Here is a 21,940-nt window from a genome sequence, read left to right on the forward strand (position 1 = left end):
AGAGGCCGGCCGTGGCCACGCGCTCACGGAGCGGGTGTGCATCTCCTCGGAGCCTGGCGGGCACCTGTGCCCCACCCGGGTGGGGGAGACCGAGTCCTCGCTCCTGTTTTGCATGACGCCCCCTCTCCCCCACGGTCCTGGAGGAGCACCTTGGCACGTCTCCTTTCCAAGCCACGTGGAGCAGCGTGGAACCGCGTTTACACGCATCCTACCGGCGTGGAGAGACGTACCGGCCTGTCCTCCTGTGCCGTGCCCCAGTTTGTCCCTGCCCTGCGCGGGGTCTGGTCCTCGCTCCTTCCCCCTTTCTGTTTCCCAGTCTCTCTTCCTCGTCATCTCTGTACTCCTCTCTCTGCCTCTCGTGGGCTCTCCCTACAAGGAGCCTTATTTGACGCAGACGTGTTGGAAGTTCCTCTGACGTCCTGCGGACCCCGTGTCACGCGTGTGGGCGGACACGCTCCGTTTGCCCCCACTTTATTAGCAGGACTGGAACCCACACTTCTGAGCCTCGCTATGCCCCACTCGTGGCTCTCAGCACTTGGCCATAGCAGAGAATAAAGCAAACAAACAGAAAATTGGTAAGTATAGCCATTCTGAAGTTCTATTTAATTGAAAATTTAAACACAGAGATATCGTAAATCTCCACTGCCGTGCCCAATTCATGTGAACTTGATGAAACATAAAATTTTAGAGATTAATTTAGTGCCAGACACTAAGTGAGATCCTGTTGAGAAAACTATAAACAAAGCATAATTTACTTGCTAGAAAGGAGGGTGGGGCTCAAACGTGGTCCCCTTTCCACTCCAAAATGTATATCCATAACAAGCTAACCCTAACCCTCATGAGCTCCTTTTAAGTGAATTAAAATAAGCACAGTTCACGAACACTGTGTAAAATCCGCAGTCAGGGAAAAATAAACTAACATACCATCATTTTCTCATATGTAAAACATGGCAGAATATTGAAGAAGCAACTAATTCTGCAGGCAGGTCCTTGGACCCCGAAATTCTAGTAGACAAAATAAACAAGTCATTAGCTAACATCCGTCAGTAAGTGCTGCCTAAATATCTGGAAGAGCGTGGATCAACTGATTCAAGAATGCACAGAAATGCCCTGGGTTTGCTCGTCTCTGTAAGGCAAGCTTTGGGAGTGTGGGATCGTTTTTCCTTTGAAATGATGATGAGGAGGAGTTGCCACGCTTCTATTTCTGCCAGACTTCAAGACAAACTTGACGGAGACGTCAAACGGCAGTGACGGTGGCTGCCACTAAATATGCTGATGTATGCACATCCCGGGGCTGGTGACTGCTCGCAGGGGACAATGGGCCCTGTCCCTCCCTGGAAAGACAGACAGCTCTGTGCGCTCACGTGGCTGGGACCGAGCAAAAAGGGGAGCCCCGAGCAGATCGTCTAGCTCCCGAAGAATTTAAATGCGCTCTTTTGTCTCACCCAAGACTCTGCTAAATCCAAAATCATTAATTAGCTTATACTCGTGGTAATGTAAGACGACGGTTTGACGTGCGGGGCCAGGTGGCGGCTCCGAAGAGCAGCGTTTTTGTTTTCATGAAGAAGCAGAAGCTCTTCTGACTTCTAGAACCATCTGTGGATGCCCCTACAGCCACAACCGGCCCGAGACCCTTCTGCGCGTAAGTACGGGTTTTTATTTGTGTTCATCCAGCAAACTGTTCGACTCACATCGACGCGTTGCCTGCCACTCGCCAGGGAGGAGACAGGCGGGCTGCACCTTAATTCCAGGTTAACCACTTCGGGATGAGCGTCGGCTGCAGTCGACAGCCACGGATGGACGCGCACAGCGACTGTAGCCGACAGCCGTGATACGACTTTTCTAATTTTTCATTTATCAAAATAAAATTGGGAACATTTAAAAATCACGTAGTGGAAACACATACGTCTATGCTACCTGTTCTGATTGACACGACAGGTAAAGCTGCCTGTGAAGCAAAACGAGCTCTCAGTGCTTTCAAGCTTTCCTCGTCACACAAGCGCAGGACGGACGCGCCGTCCATGCGCAGCGCGGACCGCCGTGCGGACTGCGAGTGCCGGCCGCGGGCGCTCACGAGCTGGCTCCCATTTCACCTCGTCTCATCCCTGCGGCCCCTCGACCAGCGCCCCATTGACGTCTGCGCACTCTGCGGGCGTCTCAGGTGGAGGCGTGATGTCGGACGGGAGGTGACGGGCAGGAAAAGAGAACGGGCCGCGGTGACAACAGTGAGGGTCCCACTGCCTGTCCCGTGCTTCCGGCCGAACCCCACGGCTCTCCGTCCCTGCACCTGGGCCCCTTTGCTTCCCGCCGGGCCACACCCCGTCTTCCGCACACCCCGAAGCACGCGGCACCATCTTCAGCACGGACTAGGATCCAGTAAGTTCTTGCCCACTGGTGTCCGCTTACCAAAAGGCGTGCAAAGAGCAACGCAGTCAAGGCTTCGCGACCAAAGGCTGCTGGTTGGAAGGGATTGTCACTGCCCTCCTGGCTGACTTGGGTGGATGGGGGACCCGGTCCCCTGAGATGCATGTCACTCGGGCCGTGGGCTTCCTTCGGCCCCAGGAAGGCACGCGGGTGGTGTGTGGGCCACGTTGTTAGGGCCGCGCCCAGCAGGCCCCACTGGACCCACGGGTGTCCTCGGGGATTCTGCGCCAAGAGCGATTCGTTCACCCAGAGAGGCCAAGAGGAGATGTTAAAAACCAACCAAGCAACTAAGAAAAGGAGCCCAAACCGAGCAGCCTGTCTGAAACTGGCCACGTCCACAATCCGTGGCTGTGTCAGTACCGGGGACCAACGCCCAGGGCAGCCACCGTGCTGCTCAGAGCACGATACACAGAACGGGCACCGCCCCCCCAGAAAGAGTCTCCCCAAATGCCGGCGCCCACAGAGGAAGGGGGCGGGCGGCCTCACGCCCAGGTGTTCCGAGTCTCGAGCAGCCGCCCCAGCTGCGGGCGGCTTCAGCAACCTCGGGTTGGCCCAGCTGGCTCCTCCTTAGGGGCATCCTTTGAAGACTCTTTAATCCCAGAAGGGAGGGGAAAAAAAGCAATATTTGAACTGGGACTATGTGGAAGGGAGAAAGGGCAAACCGACATGCCGTTGGCACGCTGGATCTAACACAATCCTGACGACACGTAGCATTTAAATTCCAAGTCGGTCTAATGCTCAGACAATATCTACTGAGCACCGTTTATGTGTGGGGTCCTGGGAAGAGCCGCTCGGCGAAACGTGGTAACCGAGGGCATCACGCATGTCCCCCTGGGACGCAGCCCGGCGTGGGCGGGACATCCACACGCTTGCCAACACGCAGCCCGGAGAGAGAGACACAAGGATGTTGGTATAGAGCGGAGCACACAGGACCAGCTACTGGGACGGAAGGGACAGACCACGAGGGGCGGGCGGGCGGGATCTAACAGGGTAAGAGTGACACTGGCTGAGCTCTGGAGGGAGGGCGGCGGCTCCCATCTGTCCTGGAAGTCCAGACCCCGTGTCTCTTGCTCTTTTTATGTTAATGATCCTCCTCATCCTCTGCACTCGTATTTAACAATAGGCACTAGGTTACTCTTTTGTTTTCTTTTTCAGTCTTTTAATCCTTTTCAGCCGCCCCTTGTGATGAAGTTTCAGGGAGCAGGTTCTCTCTCCGTGTCTGCATCAGTGGTAGTCGAAGAGGCTTGGAAAAGCCTGTTCTGTGGCTCAGACAGAGTCGTGGACAGTCCACAAACGAATGGCGTGGCTGCGTCCCCCAAGAAGACTGTATTTACAAAAATAGGCCATGGGCCAGACCTGGCACCCAGGCGGTGGGTTGTCAACTCCTGGCCTAGAAAATCCACCGCTCCTCAATTATCATGACTGGCACCTGCTGGAGCAGTTACTGAGCCTCCAGGCCCGGCACCAGGAAGAAACAGTCGCTCGCTCTGCAAGGTTGACCTGTCCTGCAGGACAGACACTGGCCACAGGTGGCTTCTGGGCACTGGGGTGTGGCCTGTCTGAACTGAGATGTACGCTTTAATTGTAACATACATACTTGGATTTGAAGGTTTCGTATAAAATAAAAGTATGCAATATCTCAACGATTTATTCTATACTAGTGGCGTATTGAAATAATATTTTTGTTATGTTAGGAGTAATTATATATGACTAATTTGTTTTTTTAAAGCTTATTCTGTGGCATCTGAAATTTGGACTTGCTTTGGAGACGAGGGAAATCGATTACAAAGGTTGCACACCTGCCACAAAGCTCTGCACAGCCTGCACAGCCCCTCCCGATTTAAGCAGAGCCCGGACAGCAAACAGAAAAGGAGCTGCAGGTCCAGGCAGGACATGCAAAGAGCGTCTCACAGCCACACTTCGTTTCCCTGGACCAGCCACACGGATCTGATCCGTTCCTACCTTTGAGAGTTAACAGGTATCCCTTGGGTTGACTTTTGGACTAAAACACACAAAAATGCAGCGCAATATCTAAATATCTGTTTTCCCTGAATGTGTTTAATGCAGCACAGCCGTATTTAGATGACCAAAGTGACTTTCGGTTTTGAAAATTATCACAAAACGAAGGAGCCTTTACTGTCTTGGAAGAGGCGCGTCACTGAGCCTGTCCCGCTCCTCGGGTCACCCTTGTAGAAAGAGCCGCTAGTTCTGGACGGCGGCTTCTTTGGGGGCCGCTGTCCGTCTGTCCCACTTAACTCAATGGCCCTTTCCTTTGAGAATCAGAATGGTGACATGTCCGAGCTGGAACAGGCGTGGGCCAAAGGCTTCCCTGTCTGCAGTGAACCTGAACTTGAGGCCTCCTGAAATCCTGCGCCCAGACTCTTCCACTCCCTGTCCCGGTTTCTGCCTTGGCAGGAAGAAAAACTGAGGAAAACTCATAAGTATTTCAATGCAGCTTCCACTTCCAACATTAACATCGATTGCTGTGAATAAGCTGTGGGAGTTTGAGTTTTCAAGGGTCCTTCTAAGTTGCTTGAACTCAAGAGGTAGACACACAACTATTTATTTTTTAAGTGGTATCAAATGGTCCGAATGAGACAGAACACACTTATGGCGTAAGTGGATAAAGCAAAACTCGGTGCGGGGAAGGCCGATGCTTTCAGACAGAAGTCTGACTCACGGCAGGTCTCCCAGACATGCGGAGCAGCTGGTCACATGTAGCCACGTGTCCTGAGCCCCTCGGGGACTGCTCTCCACGCAGTGACAACGTGCGTTTCCAAATATCAAGGTGCAGGGTGTCACACGGGGCAAAACAAGCGACTGTGACCGTCACAGGTAGGAGAAATAACTCCGTGTCTAATCGGGATGCCCTAGAAAGCCCAGGACGGCAGGGCCCCTGCAAAAAAGGTGGTGTGCTGGTCACGGGGACGGCACTGGCCAGCTCCCCGCGTTCGGCCTCTGCCCCCACCCTCCTTCCACAGCTGCAAAGACCACCGAGCACCAGCGGCCTGGGCGTTTGCAATAGGAGCACGCCCAAGAGGAACAGCGTCCATCGCTTCGCAAGGCAGATTACGCTGTTACACAAATTGCTAAAAGTGCAAGGCAGACCATGGTAAGGGCCATGCAAACACGCCGTGTGAACATTCAGGGGAAGGGGCCGAATTCATCTGGAAACCAGCCTTTCAAGAGCGAGGAGGGTGTGTCAGCACAGACCCCGGGAAGGCAGAGTGTGAGTCACCCAAGCACAGACGCCGGGGAGGCAGGGGCCAGTCCCGCTGCGCCGTCCGCGAAGGCCACGGGGGAAGGGTGGAGAGCGGCCCCGGACAGCTGGGTCAGGTGTTTGGGTTCATTCCTGCAGAGACAGAGAGACTCTAGCACTGTTTGAGCAGGAAAACGCCAAAGCTGCACTTCGGGGAGATCGGCCTGCAAACAGAGCGCGGGCTGCATCTGCCAGTGTGTGTGGCGTCGGGTGGTGGCACTCATGGCAGCGGTGACCGTCCAGATGAGGAAGGCGGTGGCAGCCTGCTCTGGAGCAGCGGGAGGAGGACGGGGAGGACGGCTGGGCTGCGAGCGCTATTTCAGAGGCGGAACTGGCAGGAAGTGGCCCCTGATTGGCTGCCAGATTCATCATCCCAAAGAATCGCTCTGGCCTTGTCATTCAGCCACACGAAACCCCCAGCGACTTCCAATTATCTCAGAGCGAAGTCACAATCTCGGCCACGGAGACCTCGGCCCGTGTGACACGCACGCCCCTCCCTCACCGCCCCCCCCCAGACCCGCCATGCCCATCAGTGCCCCATGGCGTCCCTGCGAAGGTTGTCCAGATGGGAGCGCAGAAGAGCCACGTGCGTCCTCTCCCGAGCTTTTGTTCCATGTGACCTGTTGGGAACCTCGTCCTTCAAGCACCAAGATCCCACTTCTCCACGGAGTCCCCACTCCCGCCTTGCCTGGCATCCTGGCTCCCGCCTCCGAGAAGATCCTAATCAACCCCATTTCTAGATGCCTCTTGTGTTGAAGCCCACGCCACATTATGGTCACTTGTAAACTCGTCTCCCCTTTCCCGTTGGTCTATACAGCTTCCGATACCAGAGAGCACTTGCGACTCATTTTCTCGTAATTCCTAGCACCAGCCATGGGAGAGTCCACCATAAGAATTAGTGAGATAATAACTGTGTCAGTGACTTTCCTATGAAAGGGGCTCACAGCAAAATCCCTTCCCCTAACCAGCCAACAAACAAAAACAAACAAATACAAAACAGAGAAACGAAGAAATTCCCACCCCGGGGGTCTGGGGCGGCGTCCCACCCGATGGGGCGTGTGGGCTCAGCACCCCAGGACCTCACGCTCGGCTCGGCTGTTGCCCCTGGCTCCTCCAACCCTGATCTGAACACAGACCAGCTCAGGTTCTGGGACTACATGCGACAAGCGAGGAACCTGAGATATTTTGATGACGAAGATCACGCAGGGATCACGGAAGGAGGCCAAGGCCAAGTGCAAGCTGGCAACGCAGGGGAATGAAGACGGGCCGCATTGCAGCTTCCTCCAGGCCAAGCCTCCCGGGCGTGCGTGTCCGGCCTGCGCACCGTGCCGATGTGTCCCGACAGGGACGCGGCTGGGCCGCCTGCATGGAGCTGGGGCTCTGCCTTGTCTGATAAACATCCTCCAGCTCTCCTGACCCCACGTGGAGAGAGAGGGCAAGATGCGGATGCACAGCAAAGTCGATCTCAGATGGGTGCATGAGCGCAGAGCCCTGGAGCTGCCTTCCCTAGATTAAGTGAAGCCCCAGCCGCTGTTATCTAAGGAGAAGAGCAAGTCTCTGTGCTTCATGGCACGGGGAGCCCCACCCCGGCCGCCGGCGGTGTGCGGGGACCGCCCTGGCTGCGTGAGGCTAGAGAGGAGGCCAGGCCTCCAACACCACTCTTCCCTGGGGACTGGCTCTTGGACAGAGGCTCGAGGCTGCCGGACAGGGGAGCACGAGAAACGGAAGGGCGGGAGGCCCCGGTCCCACCTGGTATGTCCCGCCCAGGTGAGCAGGTGTTGTGTGCCTGCTTCGTCTCGGGCTGGAGGAGCAGCCCACGCCGTGAAGGCACAGACAGCAGAGAGCTTTGCCGAAACAGGTGGACGCACCAAAACAGGTGAACCTGGGGAGACCGAACCCCGTCTCTCGGGAATATCGATAATGCCGCTGCCTCAGCTTCGGCGTGTTAACTGGGTACCTACAGGCAGTTGGGATTCCACGCACATTTCCTTGTGACAGCTGGGCCTCCACTTAGCTCACATAGCACCTGTGTGTCGTCATGCTCAGGTGCAGCTATGGCTGGGGGGGGGGTCTAACTGCATGCTCAGGTACAGCTACGGTGGTGGTGGGGGTTAGCTGAATACTCAGGTGCAGATACAGCGGGGGGGGGTCTAGTTGCATGCTCAGGTGCAGCTACGGCAGGGGGAGGGGGGTCTAACTGCTTGCTCAGGTGCAGCTACAGCAGGGGAGCGTCTAGCTGGATGCTCAGGTGCAGCTATGGCGGTGGGGGTGGGGTCCTAGCTGCATGCTCAGGTGTAGCTATGGCGGGAGGGTCTAGCTGCATGCTCAGGTGTAGCTATGGCGGGAGGGTCTAGCTGCATGCTCAGGTGTAGCTATGGCGGGAGGGTCTAGCTGCATGCTCAGGTGTAGCTATGGCGGGAGGGTCTAGCTGCATGCTCAGGTGTAGCTATGGCGGGAGGGTCTAGCTGCATGCTTAGGTGCAGCTACAGCAGGGTCTAGCTGCACGTGCAGCAGGGCTGCTCCAGGGGACACACCCAGACTGAGCGGTGGCAGCGACGGAGAGACCGTGGTTCTGCACCTTCCACGGCTCCTCTAGGAGGGCACCTCCGGGCAGGTGAGAGCATGAGGTCGCCTGGAAGGGCCGGGCCTCCCCGGGCACCTTCCCATTCTGCTCCTGCCGTGTGTGGCCCCAGACCCGTCCCCTCCCTTACCACCGTCCCTGCCTTTGGTTTCCTCCCTTGACCATGAGAAAGAGCACCCCAGTGTACTCTCTCTCTCCCTCCCTCTTTCAGGTGTGTGCGTGCGAGACGACAGACAGCACTTGGGGCCGGGCACGGTGGCTCCCGCCTCTAATCCCAGGCCTTCAGGAGGCCGAGGCGGGAGGACCGCTGGAGCCCAGGAGCTGGAGGCTACAGTGAGCTGTGATCGCGCCACTGGACTCCAGCCTGGGCCATAGGGTGAGACCCAGTCTCTAAAATAAATGGGTAAAAAATTCTTAAAAGTAAAAAGTAAACTAAAAAAAGAATACAGCACTTTGAGGCACGCTGAGGGTTTTCACCACCAGCAGCGTTCTCGACAGCTCATGCTCTGCCTTCTCTCCGGCACCCGTGATTCTTGCGTTTAAACAACCCTGCAGACACGGAGGCCAAGTCTGTGTTAGGTGAACCGAGGACAGGACAGAAAACTCTCACTGCCTCAAGGACATTTTACCCAAAAGCTGTGCTGGGAGACTGTTGCAAGGTGGGGTGTCCAGAAATGGGAGGAGGGGCAGGTTCTGGCCGGAGGCCGGCGGGGGCGGGGGGCAGGTGGGGGTGACGGAGCGTGAGGACCACTCCTCCGCTGCCTGGCGAGTGAGCTCGGGGCTAGGCAGCCGTCACGGGAGAAGAAGGAGTAGGGAGGAGGACACAGACTGCGGGCGGCCCGGGCGCAGGGAAGAAAGAGGAAAACGGAAATGGCACGGGACTGAGAACCTGGAGAAATTGTTTGTACATTGCTTTCAGAGAGCATGCATTAAGGATTCACATTCTACAGTCACCATCCTCACTCCGTCAATGATGACAGGGAGAAGGAGGTAGTTTTTCTCAGTGTCCTTGGTGTAGTAACAGCATTTTTTTTCTTGTGTATTTATTTCAGCATGTTATGGGGGTACAAATGTTAAGGTTACATATATTGCCCTTGCTCTCCTCCCCCCTCGAGTCAGGGCTTCAAGCACGTCCATCCCCCAGTTGGTGTTCATCGCACTCATTATTTATGTATATACCCATCCCCTCCCCCCACCTGCCCAACACCCAATAAATGTTATCCTTATGTGTCCACTTAGGTGCTGATCAGTTAATACCAATTTGCTGGTGAGTACACGTGGTGCTTGTTTTTCCATTCTTGGGATACTTTGCTTAGTAGAATGGGTTCCAGCTCTATCCAGGACAATACAAGAGGTGCTAGATCACCACTGTTTCTTATAGCTCAATAGTACTCCATGGTATACATATACCACATTTTATTAATCCACTTGTTTATTGATGGGCACTTGGGTTGTTTCCACATCTTTGCAATTGTGGATAAAAAGCAAAGCTGATGGAATTCAGTATATCATTTTCTGAAGATCTCAGAGGATACGAAAACAAAACTCGGGAAGTAGGGTGCGGTGGACGGTTCCCCTTTGGACGTGCCCTCTCGGGTGGGGGCCGTCCCAACCGCCCCGAGGCGGCGGCAGGGGTTTAGGGCGCTCTCTGCAGACGGCCCGGAGTGCTATGAGGACGGTGGCGGGTTGGTGGGAGCGGCGGTGAAAGCAGGTCATAAACTCGGAACACCTGTGTGTTTGGAAGAGCTAGGAACTGTGTGCGAGGAGGCAGGGAAGACCTGTCTCATCGGAGAGTCAGGACGGGAATTTCTCCGTGTTGATGTATGGAGACAGACCCTGCTCGGTATCACAGCGGTCTCGGGGGAGCCTGCAGAACGCGGGGCTGCCTCCCCGCTGCTATAGTCAACTGCAAGGGACATGGCCTCATGACGCTGTTTGGGTGCTGTCCTGAAAAAACTTACAGAAGGCGTATCATTTACACTTTTACACTTCTCCGCGATACTACGCACTCTGCAGGTCATGCTTAAGTGTGAGCTTAGTATGGAAGCATGAGCTCCGCCTGATTCTAAAGCTAGATCGAAACCCGGAGCCAGCAGCTCCCTTGTCTCCATGAGTTTATAAACACTGGGGCCAACCCTCACTCTGGTTGAGAGCCCTGTCGTAAATTTATCTTTCCAACATATACTTCTCTCCGCAGAGACATAAATAAATAAATATAATAAATAAATAAACATAAATAAATAAATCCTTATCTGCACATAGAGATTTCCAGAGCAAAGGAGAAATAACTATCCTCCTTATTTTCTTAAATCCTTTTAACTGTTTTATGGGAAATCTTATGGAGTTATTTTTTGGGTACCACTGCAAGATCAAATAAATCTTTAATCTTCCTGTCAATCATTCAATAGAAACAATAAACCTCTAGATTGTTGTATATTTAGATCATAGAATTAAACGACATGGCATTTGCAGGAAACTTTTAGGGAGAGGCAAAGATATACAATGTAACCAAAATGTCAAAACACACAAACAAAAAAGGAAAAAAAAAACTTTTTATCGGGTGGTGGGCAGGGGGAGTGGGGAGGAGGAGAGGGGTGTATGCTTCCATAACGTGTGTGGTGTATACCACCAGGGGATTGGACACATCGGGGGGAGGGAGGGGGAGCAGGGGCAATATTTGTGACCCTAACAATATCTGTACCTCCATAATATGATGAAATAAAAGGAAACAAAAAAAAACCCAAACTCTTAATTTTCCCAATGAAGCCGTATCATTTTCATATATATGAAATACATTTAATATATCATATTCCATATATCTGTAGGAATGAGCCCCCCAGAGTCACTGTACATCCTGTACAGATCATGGGCAACATATCAGAATGAGTAATTAATTACACACTACCAAATATTGTTAAATGACGACAATTCAGAACACGGCATGTATTGAGCACGCTTGCCGTGTTTATGTTAACATAGGACAGCCGGGTCTCCCCCCACATCCAAATCACACCCATTTTCAAGGATCAGCCCAAACCCTGCCTGTCGATGGGCACTCAAGGCCCCAGGGAATGGTGTGTTCTGTCCTCCTCGCCCCTGGCACACTCTGCACCCCAACAGTGATGGCAGCCTGAACACACACCACCTGGTGCCTCGATTGTCCACAAGGATTTGGGGGGGGGTGGAGCTGTTGGCATTTAACCTTTTCTGTGGTTATGCCCCGTGTCCTCACCTAGACTCTCAGTCATTAGGGGTTAGGACTGTGACCCACGCTGGCCCCACGCTTGCCTCTGCAGCCATTCAGTGAGCAGGCGTTTGGTCCACGAAAACCATCACCATCAAACAAAGTAAGTATTACATTGTAGACACAGAGAATGGCCAATTATAGTCTCTCTTCATAAAATGCTTTACATTTGGGGGTTTGTTTCCTTAAACAGTTTGTATCTTTAACAGCCTGGACTCTTTAATGGACATAATTATCTTTTTATGCTTATACAGATGATAATATCAATTAGTAAGTGCAACCGTCCCATAGATTGCCGTGGGCTTCTCAAGACATAACCCACGACTGGAACGTTCAGTTTAGTGCATTTGCTAACTGTTACCTGCTGCTATTATTGTTGTCAGGGCACCTTCCTGATAGTCTGTTTTCATTAGTTTCTTAATGTAATAGATACATGGCTTGGATTTGTATAAAATAGTGTGTGGGTCTTTGTCACGGAATATTACTGAGCTTGTGATCTTCCAAAAGTATTATTTTGCTAGTTGGTACATGTCTTCAGCACCCCACTATAAATTAGCGTGGGAAGTGTCCAAATGGCATGCCTTCAGCATGGCTGTATGGCCCGTGAATTGTTCACTCTTTTTAATCTCGAAGAGGGAGGGGGCAGTTTCTGCAATCGTCATCGTTTCCTTTTCCTCCCACCCCCCTTCTTTCCACACATGTGTGCAGCTACTTCTCTTTTATTGCACCTTTAGTTTACCCTCCTGTGAGAGACACTTCCCTGTGCTTAAAGGGAAGTTCCAAAGTTCCAAAGCTCAGTGCTTTGAGCTTTTGCAATAGTGGATTGTTTTCGTAAATGAAATTTGTCTTTTTTTTAAATCTCGCAAAGGCGCCTCCTTGGTGAGAGGCACGTGGGAAAGCGTGTGTGACTCGGGAGGAGAAGTTTCAGGGGTGAAAGAGAGACCACGTCCAGCCCCGGCCAGGACTCCACCCCTCTCTCGTGTCCTCCCCGCTGTGGCCATTCTGACCTCCTCTGCCTCGCTGGGGTATTTGGGGGACATGCTCAAGGCCACCCCTCTGCGTGGGTGAGGAGTATGCCATTGGCTACCACGGTGAACACTCTGCTTATTCGTGCCCACAAGTTTTGTCATTTTGGGTGCCTTCTGCTGGAGGCTCCCAGAAGTAGGACATGGATTGTATAATAGATGTGGCTGCTAAGAATGCACTCTTGCTTCACCTGTGCACACCCCAAATACCGCTTCAGGTAAAGAAACGAGAGACCTAAGCTAACGGGCTATTTCCCCAGGTATTAAGCCAAGTCATATTAATTGTATGTATCTCATTTGCCTACCTCACGACAGGTTAAGAAGATGCACAGTAATTAGGTGGAGAAACAAAGTAATTATTCTAGAGCCACCACAGTCACATGTATTTCTGTGAATTCTGTCAGGGCGACCCACTTCCTGTAGTTGCGGTAGTGGAATACTTGCCTGCATTAACATAAAGTCATGGTCACCAAATAGATGCAATTAAGAAGGAAAAGAACGTAAGAGAAAGCTAGTTTTCAGTTCCACGTCTGAGGGTCACACAGCACAGGGAGTTTTCTAGATGGCCAAGAGGCATCTGTCCGGATGAATTTCACGTCAATTCCTTTGACACCCATCGATCAAACAGTAGCACCTGCCCTGCATCCTGCAGGCTGGTGGTGCTGAGTTTGCCCGGGAGCTTCTCTGCAAAACGGTGACAAACACGGAGGCCGCTGGGGGTGGCCCTGCTGACAGCACTAAGCCCCACCACTGTACAGCGCTGCCTCAGGAGAGCCGTCCGTGCACAGGAGCACCACATGCAGAGTCCGCTCGTGTCCCCACTGGAGAGCCTCTGAGAAGTGATGGAGCCCAGCGCCCCCACGGACACAAGGGCACTGAGAGGGGACGGCTGAGATTACGTGTGCAAAGTCTGCCCCAGTCACACGGAAAGCCGCCCTATGACAAAGGTCCTTCGCACCCAGGCCTCTTCATGGGGACTGGACGTCATTGGCAGGGTTGACTAGGGATGGAAAATCTCACTTAGAAAATAAAGAGGACCATGGCTGGGCGCGGTGGCTCACGCCTGTAATCCTAGCACTCTGGGAGGCCGAGGCGGGCGGATTGCTCGAGGTCAGGAGTTCGAAACCAGCCTGAGCATGAGCGAGACCCCGTCTCTACTATAAAATAGAAAGAAATTAATTGGCCAACTAATGTATATATATAAAAATTAGCCGGGCATGGTGGCACATGCCTGTAGTCCCAGCTACTCGGGAGGCTGAGGCAGAAGGATTACTTGAGCCCAGGAGATTGAGGTTGCTGTGAGCTAAGCTGACGCCACGGCACTCACTATAGCCTGGGCAACAAGCGAGACTCTGTCTCAAAAAAAAAAAAAAAAAAAAAAAAAGAAAATAAAGAGGACCAAAAAAAAAAAAAAAAGAAGAAGAAGAAGAGGAAAAAGATGACTAAGTGTTCAATAGTAGGTGAAAATACCCCCCGTAGAAGCTAAATGGGAAAGCAACATTCCCCTGTGTCTTGGGTTGTTTTTAGTGCTATGGAGAATTACCAGAAGCTTGTAGCACCTGTGCAGTCTGGCTGGTGTCACCAAGCCAGGCAGAGTAGAACGTTCCTGACGCTTGGAAGAGACCAAAGAAATCAGTAGAGGAATTATTTATTTGTCCTCCTGACCTGCCTTCCATTAAACAAAACAAAACATCAAGAGCAGGAGCCAATCCGGGGTGCGAACACCAGCAGAAAAGTCAGAGGGGCGGTGTTTATGGGAACCACGTGCTTCCCAGTCATGGGAGGAAGGGAGAGGCTAGATTTTGTTGGTGGCAGGATGAGACGAGTGAAAGGGCCAAACTGGTGTGTGTGTGTGTGGGTGTGTGTGTGGGTGTGTGTGTGTGTGGGTGTGTGTGTGTATGAGAGAGAGAGACAGAGAGAAAGAGAGGGAGAGAGGCCAGTTTCTCCAATACTGACTGTCCAATTAATGACCTTCACATTTTCGTTATAGCTTTGGGGCCAAAAGCAATGATTTAATCTGCATATGTTGGGATTTGGAAATGTGGGGCATGAAATGTAAAATACTACTACTGGCTACACCACTTTTGCAAACATCTTGCATCTAATCCCGGGAATGTTGACACTTAATACTTGGGGTATTTGTCACAGGCTGAGTATGTTTTCTTATTTATTCAAAACGTAATACTCATGCACAAGCATTGAATTGTTGTGCGTTAAAGTGAGATCCGACCTGTTCTCCCACAAATGGGCTGTCTCCCCGCTCAAGCTAACTAACCCCTTTGATCCGATACTGTTTTGATCATTAACTTTAAAACTAGATGAACAGGTGGCTTAGCCCCTTTGTAAACAGGTGTGTTAACGTGTCCCTGGAGAATAGATAACAATATTTCCTGGCTTGCACTCTGGGTGTGGGTCTCTCAGGGAAAAGGATTGTTTTTGAGCTAACAAAACCCCAGTAACAGCATATTAGCTAAAAAACATTTGGGTGGCAAAGCTACCTCCATTCTTATTCTCAAGACTATGAAAAGAATCGCAAAACATCTTGGAAAATTCAGAATACAAATTCAGTGGAAAATTTTACATGTTAATTCAGTACCAAATGTGCCCCATTAAACAAAGGAGAAGTGATAAATTAGTGTGCAATTTATCTGGGTCGATTATTAAGATCTTCTTTCCTGTGCTACACAGGTACCTGGCCTCACCCAGCACTTCTCACTTTATGTAATCTCAGAATTCCATTTTTAAGCAAAGCCATGTGGCCTTTTGATGCCTGAGCTACTTAAATTTCCAGACTTTGAGAGACTACAAAATGCTAATTCTAACCTAACTTGTCTTTGATAGGATTTAATGGCAAAATTCTTAATTCTAAATAGGCGAGTGTGTTCAGTGAGGTCTGACCCGATGGAAATGTGGCATATAGCGATCGGCGTGGTCTGAAACGCATGACCAGCTCCTAATTTGAATTCTCCTCTCCTCCTCCTTGGGAGGCGTCTGCAGCCAATGGCGAGCCGGTGCAGGCCGCGCCGGCGGCCCCGCTCAGCTGCCGGCGCCCATGCAGGACAGCCGAAGTCACAGGCCAGAGCAGGGATGAGTGGGACGACCCAGGGGAGCTTCCTGTTTGCCTGGAGGTTGCCTCGGTCAACCGTCTGGGCTTAACCATGACACACCCGGAATGTTCTGCTGTTGATCTCTGGTATCGACAGCTTTGAAATGTTCAGAAATTGCAAAGCAGACACCTGACATTTACCAACACTTCTTCCTCAAAGTAGCGTTCTGTTTGCTGTCTCACACGTTCTCAGGTGAGCGAAGGCCTGCTCAGTTGTGAGCACGCACCACGAACGGGGCCGTGACGGCCCGTGTGCGCACAGAGGCCACCACGAGTGGGGCGAGCGCGCAGCCCTCCGACACCTTCAGCTCTACATTTTATAACGAGGCAATAAGCTCAATCCGTATGTGTAATTAAACAGAGAAATATGGTTACACGACGCTGTGCGATTAAGTGCTGATTTTTGGAATGATCTCCTGGACTCCTACAGTATTAATCATTCCTGGAAATGGACCTCAAGGTTCACCCTACTATTCTTCTTAAGTAAGGAAAATGTTTTAATCTATTTCAAAATATGTTCGAGAAAATTTAAATCTAGAAGCGTGTGTGATTACCTTTTATCGGAAATACATGTGTATATATACAAACATATGCATGCATACATATATGTACATACATACACATACATGTGCATATACACATACACAGATACATATACACATACATATACATGCACACACATATATACATACACATACACATGCACACATATACACATCCTCATGGGGAGAAAACCTCCTCTCCCAGTGCCGTCTCCCGGCTCTGCACACGGCAGGTGCTCAGCACACGCGTGTGGCAGGAGCTGCTCAGAGCCGAGGAGGGGAGGGAGGAGCTGACTCCAAGGAGTCACGCTTCAGTCTCCAGCGCTGACTCTGATAACATGCTTTCCTTCCAGGAGGAGACAGTGAGGAGACCCTGGGCTGCCCACCAGGGCGGCTGCTCCAGCTAGCCGGTCCCTGAACTCTTCCCAAATGCAGGGTCTACAGACAATTAAGACACTAACGAGCAGATTCAGAGGAAGGAGAACAAAAGGGAGACTTTCTGCCCCAGCAGCTGAGAAGTCCCACTGGGGTGAAGACACCCTCCCCTGACCCTGAGCCCTGAGCCTCCCCCCAGAGCTCGAGGTAGAGGCCCCAGAGCCTCCGCCCGGGAGCACCCGGGGGCTGTCCTTCCGCTGTCTGTGCCGGGCCGGGTCTCAGCAAGGCGCTCACACGCGAGAAGGACAGACAGGGTTAAATTCATAACATGGCACTTATTCACACCACATTAGCCATAGGAACACGACAATTAGGCATAAAATTTTATTTCTGTGATAATATACTCTGAGCCCTAAAAAGAGCCAGTAAAGAAAGAAATTACCCTTGGGCGGGGGGAGACAAAAACAAAACCGGTTACTCTTGAAGACAAGCAGGACAGCACTGTGACTGACAGCAAGGCCACCATTGACTCTAGCCCCCGGGACGGAAGGTCAACAGTAGGTGCAAACCCAGAAGACACAGGTACCCATGACCGCTCACGGCGACCACCGAGAAACCGGACCGCAGAATTTCCCAGTGTAACATGCCTAGCTGCTCTCCATCTCCAAGTTATCTGCAAAGTGCAAGTGGTCTCTGCCTTACGAAGGAAGCTGGTGAGTCTGCCTGCAGAAAAGGCTTATACGCATGAAACCTCAGCCAGCTGCCATTAGCACGTTCAGCAGAGCAATTCCACTCTTGCCACCCCTCATCACGATCCCCCTCGTTCCCGCAACTGGTGATGAGCAACGCTTTCCACGACCCAGACAACAAACAGCTGGCCGGATGCCAAAAGACCATGCCTCCACGGTCTACCGTGCCCTTTTTAATCAACTTCCTAATTAAAAAATGCCATGCTGGCACGAGGTATGGAGCGAGTAGGCTTGGAATATTTCACAAAATAGCACCCCCTCATCCTGGGTTGTTGGAAATCTGTGTTCTTACAGATGTTTATGAGTTTTCCTGGTGCAGAGATAGAATCAATTTGCTTGCGCCTGGCCCTCAAGATGTATTAAATTTATCCTGAAGGAAACCGGTTTCTGAAAAGCTCTTGACCAGATGCATTAGGCAGGTGGGAGTTCCAGCGAACCAAAGGGTCCACTAGCAGATGCAGCATCGATTTCTGAATGTTCACAATCTACCAGACAGCTCCAGAGCAGACTCGATTTGATGGCTCTCTATGGGGTGCCCTGCAGACTCGATTATTTCCACATCCAGCCTGGCTAGCATTGTTTCCTGGCGACAATGCCCTGTGCGTTCAGCTTCTGTGTGGATGGCACAGGCTGGCTGAATACGAGCAACTGGGCGGGGAGGCTGGGCCAAGCGTAAAGTCAGCCTCTGAGAACTGCCCATTGCCTTTAGGGTTCAGTGAGGTGGGAGCCCCAGAAACAGGAAATGCTCACTTTCGAAACCCTTCTGTTGACTGCCACGAGAACAACCATGAATCCAGCTTAGGACAATGGCATGATGATAGGACTCAAAACAGGGTTTGAACTGGAGACCCTATGATGGAAACCTCTATCAACATACTACCCTCCATTATTAATCAGTGGGTTGTTTGTTTAGAGCCCCAAGCTTGACATCCACACCTGCAAATTTCTCAAGCAAATGTTCAATATCCATGAGGCAATTTTCTGCAAGGCAGTTTGAGTCTGCCGGCAGACTTCAGTAGAAAGCAGTCAGTATGTCATATTGGGTCATAAAGTTCTTCCAAGTATACTAATGGGTGCACAAATATGTCTAAGGCAGGTTTACATGGTACACACACATCGACCCAGTGGCTCACATCTTGTCAGCTTACACACAACGTTGTCACACTGGCATTTTAAAAACACATACATGCAAGCACTCACAAAACCATTGGAGAGATTAATTATAGTACTCCTAAGAGTGCAGAAATATAGTACAGAATTTTAGAGGAATTAAGGCCAAATAGCTTTTTGAAAAGAAATTCACATATTTCCGATTCACAATCAATGGGAATCCTACTGAAGCGATGACCTCTGCAGCCCCCCCAACCTCGTACAGAGCGACCCCACGAGACGCCCCCCCCCACCAGCCACCACTGCCCACATAGCAGTCAGCCACAGAGTGCCTGATATTTGCACTAATATTTTGGAATGTCATTAATTGATTAAAATGTTTTGCTATAAAAGGCTGCTTTTCTTTCCAAAGTTGACATGCAACCTTATAGCCAAACCAAGAACAGAAAATTTCCCCCAGGAATCGAATTTTCCGTCGGGCACACATCACCCTGTGTCTAGCTCTGGGACCTTTCATTGTCATTGGATGTGAGCCCTCTTCAACAGGCCTGAGAACCAACGTGACAGATAGTGGCATAAAGTGGCTCTGTCAAGTGGAGACTAATATGAAAAAAATTTTGGCCCTAAAAAAAAAAAAAAAAAATGCTAGGCTACACCTTTGAAGGCAGCCAGGCACAAAGAGCTCCACCGAGAAGTCGGATTCAAGGACCTGTTTAGGAATGGACACGTTGAGGCTAAAAATGAAAGCTGATATCTTGCCCCAAGAAAGTTATAACCCATCATACAGCCAGAAAGTGTTATTTTAATCATATAAAGCTTGGCTCCACTCTAAAATGAAATGCAGTGATGAGAAAACAATGTAAGTATGACTTTTCTCTAGGGAAGATCCGATGAATCTGAAAACAATTTGATATTTAATACTGTTTGAGTTAAATTAAGGAAAAAAAATTCAATTTTTTCCTCACTCTAGTTTATAGAAAATTTGAAAATGAAATAGAAAAACATTGTATGTTTATATCTCTATATAGATACGGAAAATTGATAATTCGCCTATATGTAAAAAACAAAGCTCAATATAATTATTCAGAAACTTGCAGTATGAGAGGGAAAATCATCAAAATCAAGTTTCAGCAGCTGCATATAAAGGGTTAATATGTTTTCCAATATCTTGTGTTTGAGGTTTAGGTTCATTAAAGGTAGTTTTCTTTTTTGGAAAGGTATAGTTTTTTAAACAGTAGAAATTGCTCCCCCCCCAAAAAAAAAAAGTTGTATTTCCTGTCAAATATTCACTGTTATTGTCTAAAGCAAACAGCTAAAGTAAAGCCACTCTTAAAAAAACAAGCTTAAAAATAAAAGCAAAAGAAAATCAAGTGATCTAACATATTCAGGAAACTGCAAAAATGACAGTCAAAGCACAGTAATTTCTACTTGAGTTCTACCTTAAAAGCAGGTGAAATAATTAGGTCAGTTACAATGAAAACCTTGCCTTTTAAGGAGAATAGGAATTATTAACACAGGATAGAACTATTTACCAGTGATTTCCCCCGGATGGAAGCATATTTAACTAAATATCAAAACACCCATATTCCAGCACTACAGTCACAGAATTATATAAGAAATGTGTCACTGGCGACAATAGAAAACCAGGGTTCCAGTGAGCTTTATTCTCACTCATCCAGCTCAGCCTGGCTCGCAGAGACGATGTCCACCTTGCGGGGAGAGCTGAGAGCGCGCAAGGCCGCACCGGCTGCTGCCTCTCCTGCCTCTAGACCCTACAGATCAATGGGGACTTCAGTGCGGTCTCCACAACCTCAGCAAGCTGCTGGTTACATGAGCTCAAACCTTCTCCCAGCTAGGAGAAATGCATACCAGTCAAAACTAACGGTGTCCGGGCTTGCTTAGAGCCCGCATTGGCTAGCTTTGCTGGTGTCCACACAGGGACCCCGAAAATACGAGACAGACACATGGAATAGCGGCTGCTGTGAAATTCCGAAAACAACACTCTCTGAGCAGTTGGTTTCCCCCGGAGACGCGTGCAGGGAAGATGGATGGACAGCCACCGACCAGCAGCAAGGACTCACTCAGCTGTCGCTGCTGTCGCCGGCGCGGGGAGTTGAACTTTGCTCCACTTTGCGCACGGACCAGAGCTGGGGACGGGGCGCAGGACGTTGCCCAGAGGGAGGGGGCCTCAGCGGGACCGGGGCACCCCCGCCAAGGGGTCCCCGAGACACCTGACAGGCGCGGTTCCCGCGCGCCCCCCGCCCCCGCCTCCCCGCCCAGACTCACCCGGAAAATCCTCGGACCCGCTCGGCGACTACAGAGCTCCCCGCGCGCGCCGGGACGCCCCCGGTCCGCGCCGCGTCGGTGCCGCCAACTCGGCTCGGCGCGTCTCCATCCCCGCGGCCGGGCGCGGGCGGCCCGTCTGCTAATTGTCCTGCCACATGGGCCAGAGTGAGGGTGCTGCGGGCAGGACAGCAGCGGGCCGGCGTCGAGGGTGTGGAAATTAATGAGTTGACACCGCTACGCGCCGGGCAGGGCGGGCGTGGGGACAGCCCTGCCTCCGGGGACGCGGCGCAGCCCCCATGCAGGCGACAGCGACAGCGACAGAGATAGCGACAGCCGCCGAGGCTCGGTCCTGCCCGCGCGCGCCCGCAGGTTCCCGCAGAGACCAGCCCGCAGCTCCGGCCTGCTGTCTCCTGCGTCCGCAGGCAGCGAGTGTAGCCCTTTCCCTGAGTCCTAGCGTGTGGGACTGCACCGGGAGCTAGGTGTCTTTCGGGGGGGTGGGCTAGCTGTGGGTGACACCGGCCATTTCCAGCGTCCCCGCTTGCGGAGCTGGCGCACAGGCGGGCGAGACTGGGGGCGCACGCTGAAGGCTTCCTACATTGTACCAGGCCCCAAATCTCCAGGGCAGAGTGTGCATCCGCGCGGTGCTGTATTCAATGTAATAGACGAGAACGGTGAATGCCCCAGCCAGGCTGCCACCGGCTACCGGCTAGGTAATATGTCTAAAAATAGCCCTCCTATCATGGATGTTATGGTAAATCCACACTGGCCAGAGAAACCTCACAAAAGTCAGCTGAACCCACAGTATTTTAAAGGGTACTATTGTTTCACATCAAAACAAAACAAAAAGAGGTTCCCAGACCTGCCACTTGTTAGGACGGGAGCATGGTTATGCAAGGGTTAACTGTGATTCTTAAAATCTCTTTCAGGTTGCTAACCACACTCTATCATTCTCCTTCCGTATGAGCTGCTTTTTTTATCGTTCTCTTTCAAAGCCAAAGACCTAGAACCATTTTTCCCAGAAAGTTAAAACATTATCATCCCTTTAGTATTGTTTGAAGGAAAAAAAAATATCAGAAAAAGTTTTATCTGAAAAGACAAGACCAAATAAGATTTCCAAAATATAAAAAAAAAAGGGAACACAGATATATGACTTTCATTAGCATTTTCCTGGCTTAAAAAAAAAGTGCTGATTTTATAAATGGCTTCTTGAGTCAAGCAGTAAAGGGTTTACTCTGGCGA

General features: G+C 51.0%; 1 protein-coding gene across 10 annotated transcripts in view; it reads right to left on the bottom strand.

The window, feature by feature from the left end:
* MYT1L (myelin transcription factor 1 like) overlaps positions 1-21,940 on the bottom strand; it is a 462,697-nt gene that overhangs the window by 434,946 nt on the left and 5,811 nt on the right. Inside the window, exon 1 of one of the 10 annotated variants that reach the window (XM_076000514.1) lies at positions 20,702-21,793. The exons of the other annotated variants lie outside the window; for them this stretch is intronic. The gene's annotated coding sequence lies outside the window, so the exon portion shown is untranslated. Of the gene's footprint in view, positions 1-20,701; positions 21,794-21,940 lie in introns of those variants that run through there. 10 annotated transcript variants of the gene reach the window in all.

The sequence above is a fragment of the Microcebus murinus genome, chromosome 3, assembly GCF_040939455.1.
Source record: "Microcebus murinus isolate Inina chromosome 3, M.murinus_Inina_mat1.0, whole genome shotgun sequence".
NCBI lineage: Eukaryota > Metazoa > Chordata > Mammalia > Primates > Cheirogaleidae > Microcebus > Microcebus murinus.